We start from the raw sequence: 17,357 nt of genomic DNA, 5'->3' as shown, positions 1-17,357 counted from the left end.
ATGTGGTACCCAAGTCATAGAACCAGCCCAATGTCCCTCAGCTGCGTCTCATCGAGAATTTTTGAGCCAACCTCAAGCGTAAGATATACTCAAACTTTTTGTCGCGAAAATTAAAGAGGAATTGATAAATAAATCGAAGAAAGAACTTGTAACTGTTCTAAGGAGTGTATCGAAAATAAGCTATCCATACATTTGTGTTGTACGCATGTATTTGTGATGGTTTTTTATGCTCAGATCACAGCATGCTGAGCGTTTAGCTGTCTGCTTTCGTTTGTTGACTTGTTTGGGCGGTTGAAATTCTGCGTTTTCAAAATGTCGCGTATTGAAAAGGAAGTAAAAATTAAGGTTCTGGACACATAGCTAAGTGGGAAGTATATTACTATGCGAAAATTTGCGAAGCGGTTTGGAATTCATCATGTTAGTGTTAAAACCATCATTAAAAAGTTTGGGGAAGACTATTCTTTGGATGAGCCACCAGGAAGAGACAGAAAACCCGGTTCTTCCAACCCGAAACTGGACCAGAAAGTGGTATCTCTAATCATGAAGCACAAATCAATGTCAATGCGTGATTTGGCCAAAAAAGCAGGCCCGAGTGTCGGAATGATCCAGCGTATCAAGAGGCGAAATCAACTGAAGACATACAAGAAGCAGAAAATCTCCAAACAAAGTGTAGAATAAAAGAAGCGAGCAGCAACAAGGGCCCGGAAATTGTATTCGCGTCTTTTGCAGTGTCCGGATGCATGCGTTTTGATGTACGATGAGACTTATGTAAAACTTATGTAAACCCTTCCATGTCCACAATACTTTACTGTCGTCTTTGGAAAGGATGTGAGCGATGCGGACAGGTCGATTTAAGTGGAGATATTCGGTCGAAAGGTACTGCTATGGCAAGCAATATGTTCCTGTGGTTTGAAATCGACCATTTTTTACACTACCGGAACTATAAATGCAGAAATCTATCGATCTGAATGTCTCCAGAAGAGATGGCTGCCTTTATATAAGAAGCGTAGTACACCTCAACTGTTTTGGCCGGATTTAGCGTCGGCTCTGTATTTGGACTTAGTTTTAATCGCACTGGCACAGTTGGCTTCTGTTCAGTTTACATCAGCTCTACACAATCTACCTGTTCGAATTATCATCACACCTAACAATTTAAACAAAATACCATAATTTTCAAACTATTTACTACTCTACTGAACCTCAGCATACGAACGCCAGATTAATTCTGAACCGTTGCTCTGGGTTCGATTGCAAGCTCTCCTAAGGGCTAAAACTGTGAAACCGATTCAAAACGGTTTTGCCAGTTTTGTATGGTAAGAATCTGGCAGAAACAGAACCGTTGATAACCGCTAGACGAAATTCTCTACCGGAAACGGTTGTTGCATTGTTTTCAGGCTGTTCCCGGAATTCTAACAGTATGCCGGTAAAAATTTCTGGCAGACATAGCTCGTTGTCTGGGAGGAAACCTGCCAGTCGCGCACAAGTGGGGTTTGGCATCAGTTTTCTCGCAAAAAAACAAAAATCAAATTATTGCTATTCAATTAAATAATTCCAAAACATTATCTAAATTTTTGTAAGCTAAAAAATTGCTTGAAATAATTGTGGCATTGAATTTTAGTCAGCCGAATCCGAGAACCAAAATATATATTTATTTTTCTAATCGAGCACAAGGGCATTCAAATAAAAAATCGAAAAATCCCGGCCTTGTCAAACAGTTCCTGTTCGTCCGAAGGAAGCAATGCGCTGCTCGACCACGAAGATGATTTCAGTTTCCAACCAAAAGAAGTAGAAACCTCCTATCTAATCTCTATCCTTCGGAAAACCGGAATTAATTTGTCAATTCGGAACCGGCATGCTTCGGCGCTCCTCCACCACCGAACTCGCCCGTCGTCCGTTCCATCGTTTCATTCAACCGAAATTGATTGAGTCCGTAAGCCGTCCTCTGCTACTCACACAAACACACACACACACACACACTTCATTTCCCCCGAGGACATCCGATTCGGTGCCGAAGTCGACCGTAAAAGGTCAGCAAAAAGTTGCAGTGAAAAGTTTTGCTTTAGCCAGCTTTTCTGACTGGGGTTCGTCCTACTCTTCTTCCTCCTGCTACTGCCCGACCTGTCAAATCATAGTGATGAGCTTCACTGTTTGTCGATCAGCAGTAGTAGGCGGGTGATTCGAATTCAACATTCCATTGTGTTGCAGATTAGATTCGCCGTGGGGAGTTTGTTTTCAGTTGAAATTTTTTCCGGAATGTCAACAAGAATGTGATAGGAGCTTGCTATTCAAACTTTCATAAAATTGAATATCTGATTCTGTTTGACGGCTCAAGGATGGAACTTGATCTTACATCTTCTGCCGTTGCTAAGTTTGAGTACTAAGGCTGTGAACCATTTCACGGTTAATTTTAACTTTTGGTTGAAATCTAACACTTGAGCAGTTATTTTGTCTCGAGTAGTTAAATTTAGCTAAAACTGCCGCCCATTTATAAATCTGACGAATGGAAAGTTATTTGGGTTTATTTTGCACTGGAAATAATATCAACTATAGAATTGGTATTAGAATTTTATTTGCAAATTTTTTTTCGGTGTCGGAAAATAACCAATGCTTTCGAGAAGGGTTATATTTGACAACATCAATATAACCGCTCGAGTGTCAGATTTCAACCAAAAGTTAATTGACCGCGAAATGGTTCACAGCCTAAGCATGATAAAGTGAAATAGCATTAAATAATTACAACTGCAATATACATCTAATTTATCACTATTGTAGTTTTCATACGAACAACTTATGAATTCCACAATATATGAGAGAAGTTATGTTTGTCATAGAAATTTCGGTAAAAACCATACGAAATCATTATGCAATTCCATATAGTTTTTTGTCTGAGGTACGCAAACAGTCAAATTACACTCGAAGAAAAATGAAATAAAAAAAATTCGATTTACTTGAAAAATCACGTGAAAACGTTTCGATTGTCAAATTGAATATTTTACGTGACGAAAATGAATGTTATGCGAACATCCCCTGAAATGAATAGAATCATCACACAAGGTTTACGTGAATTGACCAAATGTCAAACAATCGTCTTGAATTTCCGGTGTAAAAAATTCGATTTTGAAAATGGCCAGCAGCGAATTACAATTTTTACTACAAAGCCGAAAGAATGTCGAATTTGTTTTAAATTAATATTCCAGCTAACAGTTCGGCTGAAAAGTTCGTATCGTTTAATAGAAACACACATTTTTTGCCAAAATTCGTTTTTATTATTCAACATAATTGCCATCAGAGGCGATACAGCGATTATTGCGATCTTCCAACTTTTCGATACCATTTTTGTAGTACGATTTGTCCTTTGCCTCAAAATAGGTCTCAGTTTCAGCGATTACCTCTTCATTGCTTCTAAATTTTTTACCAGCGAGCATTCTCTTGAGGTCTGAGAACAGGAAAAAGTCACTGGGAGCCAAATCTGGAGAAAACGGTGGATGAGGGAGGGATATAATAGCTCCAAACACTGCTCAGAATCATCAATTCGTTGCTCACGCGGCACCCATTTTGCACAAAGCTTTCTCATATCCAAATATTCGTGAATAATATGTCCAACACGTTCCTTTGATATCTTTACGGTGTCAGCTATCTCGATCAACTTCACTTTACGGTCATTGAAAATCATTTTGTGGATTTTTTTCACGTTTTCATCGGTAACAGCCTCTTTTGGACGTCCACTGCGTTCATCGTCTTCGGTGCTCATATGACCAGTACGAAATTTTGCAAACCACTTACGAATTGTTGCTTCGCCCGGTGCAGAGTCTGGATAACACTCATCAAGCCATTTTTGGTATCGGTGGCCCTTTTTTTCATCAAAAAGTAGTGCTTCATCAACACACGAAATTCCTTTTTTTCCATTTTTTTTCACAATAACAAAAGTAGCTACACTCAAAATGCAATATCTCACAAACTAATAATCAGACAGCTGTCAAATTTATACACGTATCTTTTGAAGGTTGGTACTAACTGAAAATGGTTTGGATTTAATTCTAGTGGCGCCCTCTCATAGAAACGATACGAACTTTTCAGCCGATCTGTTATGCTTGTTTGTCAGCCTTACAAACCCACTTCCATGATGTTATCGGTTGCTGGTAATTTTTTTCTCAACCGTCGAGTTTCTCTGCTCTTTTTTCTGAAATAAATAGTTTGTTTTCATGGTAAGAATCCTATTGATTTATATGAAAATCTTAGAAAATGTCCATGTGACTTCAAACAATATTTAAAATAACAATTCTCTGCTATCTAAATGTGCTATGAAATGATAGCTAAATGTGAAATGAACACTCCATTACATTTCATCTATGAAAAAGTCCATTAGAACCAACGTGAGAAGTCTCGGTTGATTTTTCATTAGGGCGTATAAGAAAGTGACAGTTTCTCTTTTATCACTCTCTTATTCGATTATTGTGATGTGATTAAAATGATTTTCTTTGATATCACTATTCTGTTTGAAAATCGAAAGTTTCGGGTATCATTTCATGCAAAGAGTTGAGTGATAAACGTGTAAACCGCTTGGTAATTAATAGAAGAGAAAGTAAACAAAGAGAAACTGTCACTTGTTTATACGCCCTTTTGAAAAATAACCGAGAAGTATGATGGAAAATATTCACATAGTTTTTCTCGTAATTATGATGTGATTATTTTTTTGAATGTACACGGAAAATAAAAACTACCTATTATTTGACTTCTTTTTACTTAATATTGAGTACTTCCTTTCATTCGCTCCTTCAATTGTTGTCAAAATACAAAGAGCAAAACCACCCAACAGCGAGAGTTTCGTTCAATAAGCTAAAATTAAGTAAACCGTATTAACTTGAAATTGAGTCAAAAAGACTCAACTATAGAGTAAATATAACTCATCTTTGAGTATTTTTTTGCACGTGTCTTACGAAAACTACCTAGAGCCACTTTACCTAAAATTAGGTTATTGAACGAAACCCCCAAATTGGGTGGAATGTACTTAAAATTAGGTTGATTTGCGGTTCCGTGTAGGACTGGATGAGGCGAAGCCCGCTTGTAAGAAATTCTGGCAGCCGGCAGAAGCGTGGCAAGCTTCCGGTAGCTCTCAAAAATTTGCTGGCGAAACTGCGTCATTCTCTCGCCACGTCACGTCTTGCAAGCTTGCTCTTCCTTCTTTCTTTCTGTTGGACTTCATTTGATATTCGTCAACCCTGCATGAACATCCATAAATAAAAACGAGTCTTAAGACCAGGTGAATGAAATGAAATTACTGATATATTAGGAGAAGAGGCTTTGCATATCATGTTTGGTAGTTCAAAAGCTGTCTTTGCCCTTCATTTAAATTTTCAATTAAAAACCCTTTTTTAATCCACCTAGTGGTGTAATGATGCCTTCCTCACATTTCTTATATTTTCAAATATATCACAAGAAGATTATGTGAAGAAATGTTTTTTTTTCAATCTTGAATAATATAAGAAATTTTCTTTGGGTACAAACTAACATAACCTTTTCAACAGTTATGGAAAGTTGATAAGAATTTTCCTTTATTTTGCATCGTCGCACTAAATGATTAAACACACTTTACCCTATAGTTCTGGAACCGGAAGTCGGACCCGGATGAAACTAAACAGCAACCTATGAGACTATAGGAACTTTTTTTTTTTTTTTTTTTTATAGACGAGGTTTTAACCTTAAGGTCATTCGCCTCTTCGGGCCAGAAAATTTTTCTGACCCTATGTGCGGGGATGGGAATCGAACCCAGGCAGGCTGCGTGAAGGCATCGACTTACCCATCACGCTGTACCCGTCCCCACTATAGGAACTTCTATTTGAGCCTGTTCATGGAAATCGATCAAATTATCTCTGAGAAAATTGAGTGAGCCTCGTTTTAGAGTTTTTGACCACTTCAGCAAACGGGAACTTGGAACCGGTATAGCCGAAATCGGCTCGTTTAGTAAGTAATTAATATTGCCTACAAATTAAATCAGTTTTGAGCCAAATTTAGAAGATTTTTATTCTTTTTTACATCCTCGCTCTAAATGATGGTGTGCAACTTTAAACACACTTTACGCTATGAAAGAATGATGAAACTCAATAGCAACCTATGGGACTGAGATTTTTTTATTTTATAAGGGACATTCCACCTGAAAAATAAAGATTTAAATTTGGCCACCCTGAACGCTATATGAAATTAAGCAAAGCACGCTGTGAACGGAGCAAAGCCGCACGTACCGTCGCGTACCAGTTTTGTGTCGTCATTTTGAATGATGATTTAAATGTTTTGACACTCATCGCCCTATAATTTCGGAACGGGAAGTCGGATCTGGATGAGATTGCACAGTAAGGAGTGTATCGATAAGTGGTTAGCAACATTCAAACAGTTATTACTCTGAAATGGTTAGATTTTTGCAGCGTGTTTTGCGGTGACATGTTTGTTTACATGTCAATAACAGCTGCGCAATCGATTGGTTTCTGTACGGTTTATCGTTTCAATGATGAGTCGAATTGATCCGGAAACGCGAAAGAAAATTCTGCACACTTGGTGCTCAGAAAGTGGTGTCACGTACAACGAAATTGCAAAACGGGTGAAAGTGCACCACACCAGTGTCAAAAATATTATCGAGAAGTTCGGTAAGACCCTTTACATGAAGGATTTGCCCCGATCCGGTAGGAAAACGGATCCCAGCCAGCCCGGCCGGGACTTAAAAGTGGTTGAGTACATCAGGAAAAACCCATCGGCGTCGACGCGGAATTTGGCCAAGCAGTTCAGCACCAGCATCGGGATGATTCAACGGATCAAAGTGCCGAAAAAGTCCCTGGTACAGGAAGTTCAGGCCAAAACAAGAGCGCGAAAACTGTATAACCGGATTCTACAGAATAAAGACGGATGCATCCTGATCGACGAAGAAACCTACGCCAAGGAAGACTCTCGAGCGCTGCCCGGACCGCAATATTATACGAAATCGGTGTACCAGGACCTGGACGAGGCTGACACCACGGTGGCGATGGAAAAGTTTGGGCAGAAGGTGTTGGTCTGGCAAGCAATTTGTACCTGTGGTTTGCGGTCGTCGATTTTCTTCACGAAGGGCACAATTAACGCCAAAGTGTACGAGGAAGGATGTTTGAAGAAGAGAATGTACAGAAAGCATAAGGCTCTCTTCTGGTTGGATTTGGCTTCAGCCCACTACGTCAAAAAATAATGTACAATTCGTGGAAAAGCGGCACTTTCGGAAGGAAGGTACAGTGTCCCAAAACATGCAGGAGTTAAAAAAAAACTGGACAGCTGCCACCAGGAAAGACACAAAAGTAACTGTGCAGAATTTAATGAAGAATGTCAAGTCCAAAGTGCGAGCGTTTCACAGAAACTTGGATTTTTTTTCAATATAATCAGTGAAATGCATGAAAATGTAATTTTTCTACAATATATCGAAAACTGATGTCAAAATATGTTTTTTTCGCTTTTTTTTAATCAATGTTGCTAGTTACTTTTCAATACACTCCTTATTTTTAAAGACAGTGAGAGCTTTAATTTAAATCATGATTCGTGAAAATCGGTTCAACCGTTGCTGAGAAATCGAAGTGAGTTCCGTTTTTGGAGATTTTCTTTACTATTATCGGGGCTTTCGGAACCGGAAACCGAGGACTAGTAGTCCCAAAGTAGTTTTATATATTCACTAACTAACAAGATCCAACTAGACTAATTTACCGGTAAGTTTTATAAAAATGTGCACCTCGTTTCGCTATCGCTTGTGAAAAAATACGCCTGAAATTAGGAATTTTCACTAATCGCGCTGTAATACCGGAACCGGAAGTCGAATCTGGATCAGTTTTGCGGGAGCTTTTTGAAGAATTTCAAGACCTTTTATTTGTTTCTTAGTTTGTAAAAATCGGTTTACAAATTTCCGGAAAAATTGAGTGCGCATTTTTTTAATAAATTTTCACATATTTCCTTGTAAATCCGAAACCAGAATTTGGATCCAAATGAAAATCAGGAAAAATTTGAGGAAATAGGACCTTTCGTTTGAATCTAAGTTTGTGAAAATCGGTCACGTCATCTCTGAGAAACATGTATGGTTATGTATTTTCCTTTTTTTGGTGCACATGCATACACACATACATTCGCCTCGGTTGTAAAGTCGGGTTTCACAGTGATTGCATAGCCTTTCTATACGAGAAAGGCAAAAAAGTCACTGTTTGGTGTGGATTAAAGCTTGCTTCAGATAGAATTGGAACAAAGACAACTGCCTGTATTTCAGCCTAGATGCAGACTACAATGGATTTTTTTTAAATTATGCACAATTTTTTCCCTTCTTTCGGCTTCCATGTTGATTGTTCACAAAGTACAGTCGATTTGCGGAATGTCAAAAATCATACGTGAAGTTGACAAAATTTCCGACACGTGGGCGCCAAGAACTTGCAAATCCGTCCACCAGGAGCGCCACAATACGAGGAAAAGTTTGTTCCAATTCTAAATGAAGCAAGCTTTAATTTATAACCTATTATGAAAAAGACTAATTTGAAGCCTTTTAGCTAAAAACGTGATGAAATATTAAATTTTAAACATTCAACATAAATCGCAATTCAGAGCTCCTGCCAGCAGTGATCTGTCCTTTGCCCTCAGACTCAAAACAAAGAACTGCAATCCCTAATAGAGTAGCGACAGTTTCAGGAGCTAACAATTTGCTCCGGTTGTTATGATTTTTTTTTTGTTTTGCTGCTCCTGCAACAAACCACTAAGTCATGGCATGCTGCGAAAGCAGTGCCACTCACCGTTCAACAACAATCGCACACAGGGTTGAAAAAAAAAGTCTCCACTGAGTGCCATCACCGGTCGGTGGCATCCGGCAAGCGAATGTGAACTGTGTGCACCATTGTTTAAATATTCTAAAATCGCTTCTTTACCGTCTTTTTTTTCTCTCTCTATCCACAGATCCTTTAACGAACGAACGGCCAAGCCACGTGCAGAAAGCTGTGAGCTGTGAGCAACAATAGAAGAAGAAGAAGAAGCAGAAAAAAGCTCACATCCTGGGATACCGGCGTGGCCTTGCAAAGAAAGCGCCTACAGTGTACCGCAAAGTCGTCAGAGAACCAGAGAACACCCTTCGATGCGAACAAAACAGGAAGCAGCCGTTCTTTTCTGCTTTCTTCCACGTTTTTAATCCGTTCCGTCGTCCGGGAGTCGCTTACCCGGGAGTCCCGGCCGGGTTGCCGTGCGGAAAAACACGCGCACGCAAAGTTCGAACGAAATGAAGTAAAAACAAGTGAGTGTTTGTTGTGTTCCGCTTCCGCTGGTGTGGAAGGAAAAAAAGGCGGAAGAAAAGTGTTAAGAGTCAGTCAACCGTCAGCCGGAAGGTATGCAAGAGGTGCCATAATTCACCACCCTCTGGGGCTGCTGCTGCTGCTAAGTGTTCGTTTGTGTACAGGACCAGGAAGTATACGTCCTTTCAAATCGCAATCGAAGCTGCAGTAGCCTAAGGGAAAGGGTGTCTTATGAAGGGGGGGCGACTATGAAACGAGTGTGAAACAGTAGAGCATTCATAGCTAGACTAGTAGGCGGTGAAGCGGAGCTGTACTAAAGTTCAACTAATTGGAATCTTAACAATCGTTCGAGCATGGTGTAAAGTCGCGCGAACCATTGCGTTCCGGAAGGATGACGGAGCATCTGACGCGTGAAGTGGCAAACATTGTGTGGGGTTGAGAAAATTTGTCTGAAAGTGTGTGTGTGTGTGTGTGAGTGTGTGTGTGGGGGGGGTGCGTTTTACCAAGCTCAGAAACGTGCTAATGTGGAAAATTTCTACGCCACTCCGACTGACACGTAGCGCATACCTTTTCTTCTCTCCTTCGACGAGGCACTGGCTCAGAAAGGCGAAAAAGGGTTCTACGGATTGTGGTAATTACGAAATGAGCAACTATGTCTTGCTCGGGTTCACATTCAGTGTCAAGAAGTGATAATGGGTTATGAAAACTTAATTGTTTAGGGAAATTTAATAGCAGGGTAAAATTTTTGGCTAAACACAATCATTTGCAGTCGGTGTGTATTTCAACTGTCAGTCGGAATGTGCGCTCCACAACCACAAGTTTCAACGTCTATCCTCCTCCCTCCTAGATTCTAGAGGCAAACAATCGACAAAACGAAACACAACAAAAGTGGTGAAAAGTGTTAACATAAAACTCATAATAAAAGTGCCCGGTTCTAACGGTTTCAAGTGAAAGTTTTCAAAGGTGAAAGAGTGAATCAGAAAAGCAACTCGTGCTCGTGGTCAAGCTCTTGGTAAGCTGTGAACAAGTACCGGATTGTGGTCAGTCAGTAGGCGGGAGAAGAAGAAGTAGTAGTAGTAGAAGAAGAAACATCAGAATCAAAAGCCGAAGACCAGCTGTGAGGTATACATTCAGGGGCCGCTTGAATGGCTGCCGCAGAACGACGACGCTTGCATCAGTGTCGGTGGGGGCGGTGCATTCCGGTGTCGGTGGAGGAGTGCCGTGACAAGAAGAAGAAGAAGCTGCCGCCAGCCGTTGCTGCCGGGCTGCCGAGACCGCAAAATGGCTAGATTTTGCTGTTCGCGGTGCGGATTTGTTATCGTGCAAGTGCAAACTATCGCTACCAATACCTCCTGTACGACAGGAACCAGAATCAGAAGAAGAAAACGAACAATCGTCCTGCCGGGAGCGGGAATCAGTTTATTGCTGTCACCAGTAGGGAACAGATCGACAGTCCTGCCGGAGCCACCAACGTCGTCGGAGTGCTGTTTGGATGACGGTAAGAGAGCCTTTTGGTTGTGGGTGGTTTTGATGCACAAATTCCATTCCGATTATCGTTCGTTGGAATGTCAACAGGCATGTACTAACAACGTTCCACAGCTTCGTTTTACCTTTTACCATAATGGTTGTTTTTATTACGACGATAGTCATTTGCTGTCGGGTTGGAAACGGCCTTCGCAAAGATGGTTGAAAATGCGATTTCATTTCCTAGCTAAAAATTGCTCTTTACTCAAGGATTGCTACGATTGAAAATTGTAAGAGCTCAAGCACCCTTTTTTAAAAAGCTTTTCAACAGCTTTGTTTTAATTTCATATATTTGAAATAATTACAGATGTCAAAAATCTAAACTAAAAATAATTTGCACGCTTACATCATGTGCAAAGCATTTCATCACAGGAAATTCATGAAAATATACCCTTAACTCATAAAATGAGTTTAAAACCTATTGATATTTAGTGGAAATAATGCTTCAATTATATGTAAGGCACATCAAAACGATAATATATATCCTTTAACCTCTAGATTCTAAATGAATTTCATATGAATGTCACATGTTTTTTTTATTCAATATAATATAATTTTAAGGCACACTGCTTAAGCTCTAAGATGCCAAGGGTATTTACTAATCTTAATTACGACTAACCTGAAACTAGAATTGTATCATTATGTAATATAGTATCGGGGTAGCGGATTCTCGAGAATTCAGCTTTCAGCTAGCGATCGGCAGTGGCCGGTGAATTGAATATTGCATGAGGGTCTTCCATATGGCGTTGGTGAATATCCATGTTGGCCGCATCCTTCGGTCCGTGTTGGTCCGCGGAAAACACCCTCAGGCTACGAAGGCCCGGCGGGTGGCCCGCATGGTGATCATCGACTGGAGCGGTCTTTCGTGGGCGGTGATGGTGATATTGCCGAAGAGAATGAAAGAGAAGTAAATATTGTGGAAAACGTGGTAAAAAGGGGATGTGGGAACAAAATGTCTGAAAACGATAGAGATCTAATTAGTTACCATCGAGATGGTGAAGAGACAGGGAAGCGGGAACGAAAAAGTTAGTGACAAAAAAAGATCTTGTTAGTTCCAATGAAGATGGAGGACAGGGACGGGGATCGAGAGAATCGGGCGGATGTTAGTGTCGAACCTGTAGGTGGAGTTTATACTTTCTGAGCGAGGAATAACACATTACACTTGTATATCAATGTGTTCAAGGTACTGGTATATGAGAAGCATATATAAACTATCCCGAACCGGAACCTCAGGCGGTCTACCTCGGGCCCTAAGGGATTCCAGTAACTTCGATCTGGCATCACGATACTCTACGCACGACCACACGACATGCTCGATGTCCTGATAACCGTCGCCATAGGTGCAGAGACCGCTCTCCGCAAGCCCAACACGCTGGAGATGTGCGTTGAAAGTGTAGTGATTTGACATGAGCCGCGACATAACACGAATGAAATCGCGACTCACGTTCATCCCCCTGAACCAAGGTTTCGTCGATACCTTAGGGATAATGGAGTGTAGCCATCGTCCCAGTTCGCCATTGCTCCATGAAGTTTGCCAACTTTCGAGAGTTTTCTGACGAGAGATACTGAAAATTTTATTGAAGCAGATTGGTCTTTCATAAATATCAACTTCTAATGCGCCAACGAGTCTGCCTTTTCATTGCCCGGAATGAAACAATGCGAAGGGACCCAGACTAACGATATTGAATAAGACCGTTCAGATAAAGTTCGCAAGTGTTCCCGTATTTTCCCCAGGAAATATGGGGGATACTTTCTTGACTTCATTGCCCGTAGAGCTTCTATTGAGCTTAGACTGTCCGTGACAATGAAGTAATGGTCTTTGGGCAAGGTTTCAATGATCTCGAGGGTGTACTGAATAGCAGCTAATTCTGCGACGTAAACTGAAGCCGTTGAGTTGAGTTTGTACGAAGCGGTGATGTTCTGATTGAAGATACCAAAGCCTGTGGAACTGTTGATGTTTGAACCGTCAGTGTAAAACATCTTTTCACAGTTGACTGTTCTAAATTTATTATAAAAGATACTAGGGGCCACTCGAGGGCGTACGTGATCCGGAAATCCACGAATCTCTTCTCTCATGGATGTGTCGAAAAACACAGTAGAATCAGAAGTATCCAAGAAATGAGCACGGTTGGAAACAAACGAAGAAGAAAGCTTAAATTGTGCTGGTTCTAGCTTCTTTGAAAACACAACCAGCTCAGTTTTCTCCGTGGAGAACTCAATACCGATTTGAAGAGCCCATGTCGACAAATTGTCGAGGGTATCTTGCAGTGGTCCTTGTTGATCGGCAGCTTTGGGTCCTATAATAGACACAACGCTGTCGTCGGCAAGTTGTCTTAGCGTGCAAGATATGTTGATACATTCATCAATGTTGTTCACGCAAAAATGGTATAAAAGGGGGCTTAAGCATGAGCCCTGAGAAAGACCCATGTAACTGAATCGTATTGTCGACAAATCACCATGCGCGAAATACATGTGTTTCTCGGACAATAGATTATACAAAAAGTTATTCAAATGGGTGAAAGACCATGCTGATGCAACTTCTCGGATAGGATGTTTATGGAAACTGAATCAAAAGCCCCCCTTGATGTCTAGAAAAACTGACGCCATTTGTTCTTTACGAGCAAATGCCATTTGAATTTCGGTTGAGAGCAACGCAAGACAATCGTTCGTTCCTTTGCCTCTGCGGAAGTCAAATTGTGTATCTGAAAGTAAGCCATTAGTCTCGACCCAATTGTCTAGACGAAACAGAATAATTTTTTCGTACAATTTCCGGATACAGGAAAGCATAGCAATCGGCCGATACGAATTGTGATCGGAGGCTGGTTTCCCTGGTTTTTTAATGGCAATACCAGTCGTGTGGGACAATATTATTCTCAAGAAGCTTACTAAATAAATTCAATAAACGTCTTTTGGCTGAGTCAGGCAGGTTTTTCAACAAGTTGAATTTGATTTTGTTTAATCCCGGAGCTTTATTGTTACACGATAAGAGCGCAAGTGAGAACTCTACCATCGAAAACGGTATTTCGTTTGTATTTGACGTCACGGCGCGGGAGATCCTCTGGTCCGGAGCAGAGTCTGGGCATACTTTACTTTTTAGTGAAATTGAATATCCAGCGGTTAGAATATTCCTCGCTTTCGTTTGTGGTGTTTTTGTTGCGCATTCGTCGGGCTGTGCTCCAAAGAGTGCTCATTGATGTTTCTCTCGATAATCCGTCTACGAATCGACGCCAATATCCGCTTTTCTTCGCCTTAATCAAGCTTTTCATTTTAGCGTCCAATGCCGCGTAGTTTCTAAAATTATCAGGTGTTCCGTTTTTCCTAAACTCGACAAATGATGAAGTTCTCTCCGCGTTTAATTCTGAGCACTCTTTGTCCCACCACGGGTTGGGGAGACGGATGTTAGTTTTCGCGCCGGGTACAGGTTTCGTCTGAGCTTGAGTCGCGGTATCGAGAATCAAGCCAGCCAAAAACGTGTACTCTTCCTCCGGAGGAAGTTCTTGTGTTGTTTCCAGTTTCTCAGACATCGAATTTGCGTAGCATTTCCAATCAATATTTCGTGTGAGGTCATACGAAACATTGATTGTCTCCGATGGTCCTAATCCGCAGGTGATTGAGATTACGATCGGTAGATGATCACTACCGTGGGGATCAGAAATTACCTCCCACGTGCAATCCAACCGTAGCGATGTCGAGCAAAGGGATAAATCCAGCGCACTTGGTCTTGCTGGTGGTGCAGGAATCCGTGTCATTTCTCCCGTATTCAAGAGTGTCATATTGAAGTTGTCGCAAATATCATGGATCATAGCTGATCTGTTATCGTCGAGAAGACAGCCCCATCCCGTACCGTGTGAGTTAAAGTCTCCTAGAACCAACGTCGGTGCAGGAAGGAGCTCTGCGATATCACTGAGCCGCCGATGCCCAACCGAGGCTCTTGGGAGAATGTAGATGGAAGCAATGCAAAGGTCCTTGCCTTTGATTGTAACATGACATGCGACAACTTCAATACCTGGTATCGAGGGGAGGTTAATGCGATAGAAAGAATAGCACTTTTTGATCCCCAAAAGTACTCCTCCATAGGGATCATCTCGATCCAGACGAATAATGTTAAAATCGTGGAAGTTTAAGGGTATTTCAGAAGTTAGCCAAGTTTCGCACAATGTAAATGCGTCACTTTTCAGATTATTTACTAGAAATTTGAAAGGATCTATTTTTGGGATGATACTTCTACAATTCCACTGTATAACAGTGATTGTATCCGTGACTTCGGTGGGTGACTTAGCCATCGAAGGATACGATCGCTGAAAGAAGGGGTCATTTTGCAGTCAACTGCTTCATCTGCCATTATCAGGCTTTTAAGAGGTTCAGGAATATTGAAAGTAGACATGATCCAGTCCACAAAACAAAATATCGATAGCAACTCCGCGGCTTGAACAAGCAAGCATCAGATCTCAAAGCGCGTCAGATAATCGACCGAGCCACAGAAGCACATGAATGTCACATTGTTTCCATATAGATTTAAATTGAAACACAATTCACCGAATCGAGTGTTTTGCACATACATTTTTGTTGTACTCGTACACATCAAAGCCAAGGGAAAAATTATGTAATTTTACGTTTTAGTGAATTTGCACATGAAATCTTAAAACAAATTACTTTGGTTATGTATTGAAGTGAAAAGGCATATTAAATTGAAGTGCTGTTTACACATGAATCGATCGTGCAAATTTTTATCAGTGTATCGCCTGTACGAACACCTTCATTGAGCATAACTCAAAAATCAGTGACACGGCACAGAATTTCATAAAAAAGTGTACGTAGTCAAAATTTGATTTGCCACCCATCTACCCATTTTTGAGTTAGGGTATGTATAATTTTGACTAAAAAATAGAAAAAAAAACATATTTTCAAAATTTTAGTGAAACTAACTCAAAACGTTGTGCTCGAAATAAAGAAAAACAATTTTTCGCTTATATTTCACTATATGATATCCAAAGGAAGAATCACTTTTCATTATCAAATTGGAAACTTTTTTTATTTTCGAGTTTGGAAACAAAATTAAACTATTATTTTTTTTATATTGGATTACTCACTAAAAATTTCTCATTTAGCATACACTGGGGTCGAAATACAAGGAAATACGTACCGCTTGAAAACCGCAAAACTAAAGATTTTTCTAATGCCAAATATCTTTGAAATGCATGAAACGTCCAGATGTGGTGTAATCTGAAAAAAAATCCCCCGGAGTAAATTTAGAGATTTTTCAAAAGCGACACCATTCTGCACTCCCGGAAGAATGCAGAACGATTCGCAGTATGTACGAGCAGAAGTAAATTCGGCACCCCCTAAAGGATGCCAAACAATCTGCTAAAACCTTTTTAATGTCAATACAAAAAGGATTCATTCACTCCATGAAGAACAATGGATTCCTCTGACTATACCTCCTTACCACATTGGGTGAGAAACGATAGAATATCTTGTAATTTTAGTTCCGCATACACAGACTTAACCATGTATGGAGAACCAAAAACCCGGATACGTAGTTGCATCAATGCGGGACAGTTACATATCAGATGATATGAAGTACCGTAATCGCATTTACACAAATCACACGAATAATACTCAGCCCGCTGAATAAAGACTGGAACGCGCAAAAATTTGTCAACTTCAAATCGAAGTATTTCTGTGTGAAAACACCCTGAAATGCTGCATTTGGAAGTGTCTAAAATGACGTCCAACTAAGAGGAGCAGCGTGTAAAAATTTTGCTCGCGGAGTAAGAGAATCCGACGTTCTCGCAGCTTCCGGAGTTTAAAGACTGTCCCGGAAAGTATGGACGCAACCAAAAACCGCTGCCATTTCGCAATGGTTCAGAATCTGTCAATTTTTATGGCTACTTCCTGTTCTTTACACTCTTCTCTAACCACTTGTGCAGTCGTTTATTCGTTTTCATTAGTTTGTTTCGAAATACGTGGACTTTCAGCAGAACAACGTCGAAAAATTGTGTACAAATGGTGCACAGAACGCGGACTGTCACTGAGAAAGATAGTAAAAATTGAAGGAGTAAGTGTAAAAGCCGTGCGAAATGCAATCAGGAAGTTCGGCGAGGATAACACCTTTGAGGATAAACCGAAAACGGGTCGAAAAAAAGGTCCTGCTAATCCTCAGTTGGATAAACGTATACTGAAGGCGTTCGAGCAAAAGAAGGAGGTTTCAGTTCGGGATGTGGCCAAACGAGTGGGCACTTCGAAGTCAAATTTTCTTCGTGCTAAAGAACGTTTGAATCTCCGAACCTATAAGAAGCAGAAACAACCAAAACGTAGTCCGAAATAAGAAGCATCGATCAGGCCGAGGGTTCGAAAGCTGATTCTTGCTGGAAATTTGAACTGCATAATCATGGACGACGAAACCTACGTGAAACTCGATTACAAATACTTGCCGGGACCACAATATTATACGGTGCGAGAAGGGCAAGAGTTAAACCAGTCCGAGACATCGATTGAAGTCGAAAAATTTGGTAAGAAAGCTATGGTCTGGCAAGCAATTTGTAGCTGCGGTAAGATTTCGAAACC

At 40.6% G+C, this 17,357-nt stretch overlaps 1 protein-coding gene across 2 annotated transcripts in view; it reads left to right on the top strand.

The window, feature by feature from the left end:
* Positions 1-17,357, top strand: part of LOC131425921 (octopamine receptor Oamb) — a 348,159-nt gene that overhangs the window by 167,732 nt on the left and 163,070 nt on the right. For both annotated transcript variants that reach the window (XR_009229046.1, XM_058588225.1), the window contains exons 2-3: positions 8,938-9,359; positions 10,114-10,764. The gene's annotated coding sequence lies outside the window, so the exon portion shown is untranslated. The remainder of the gene's footprint in view (positions 1-8,937; positions 9,360-10,113; positions 10,765-17,357) is intronic.

Source organism: Malaya genurostris, chromosome 1 (assembly GCF_030247185.1).
Source record: "Malaya genurostris strain Urasoe2022 chromosome 1, Malgen_1.1, whole genome shotgun sequence".
Lineage (NCBI taxonomy): Eukaryota > Metazoa > Arthropoda > Insecta > Diptera > Culicidae > Malaya > Malaya genurostris.
The sequence above is the reverse complement of the archived record's forward strand: the minus strand, read 5'-3'. Positions and strand labels throughout refer to the sequence as shown.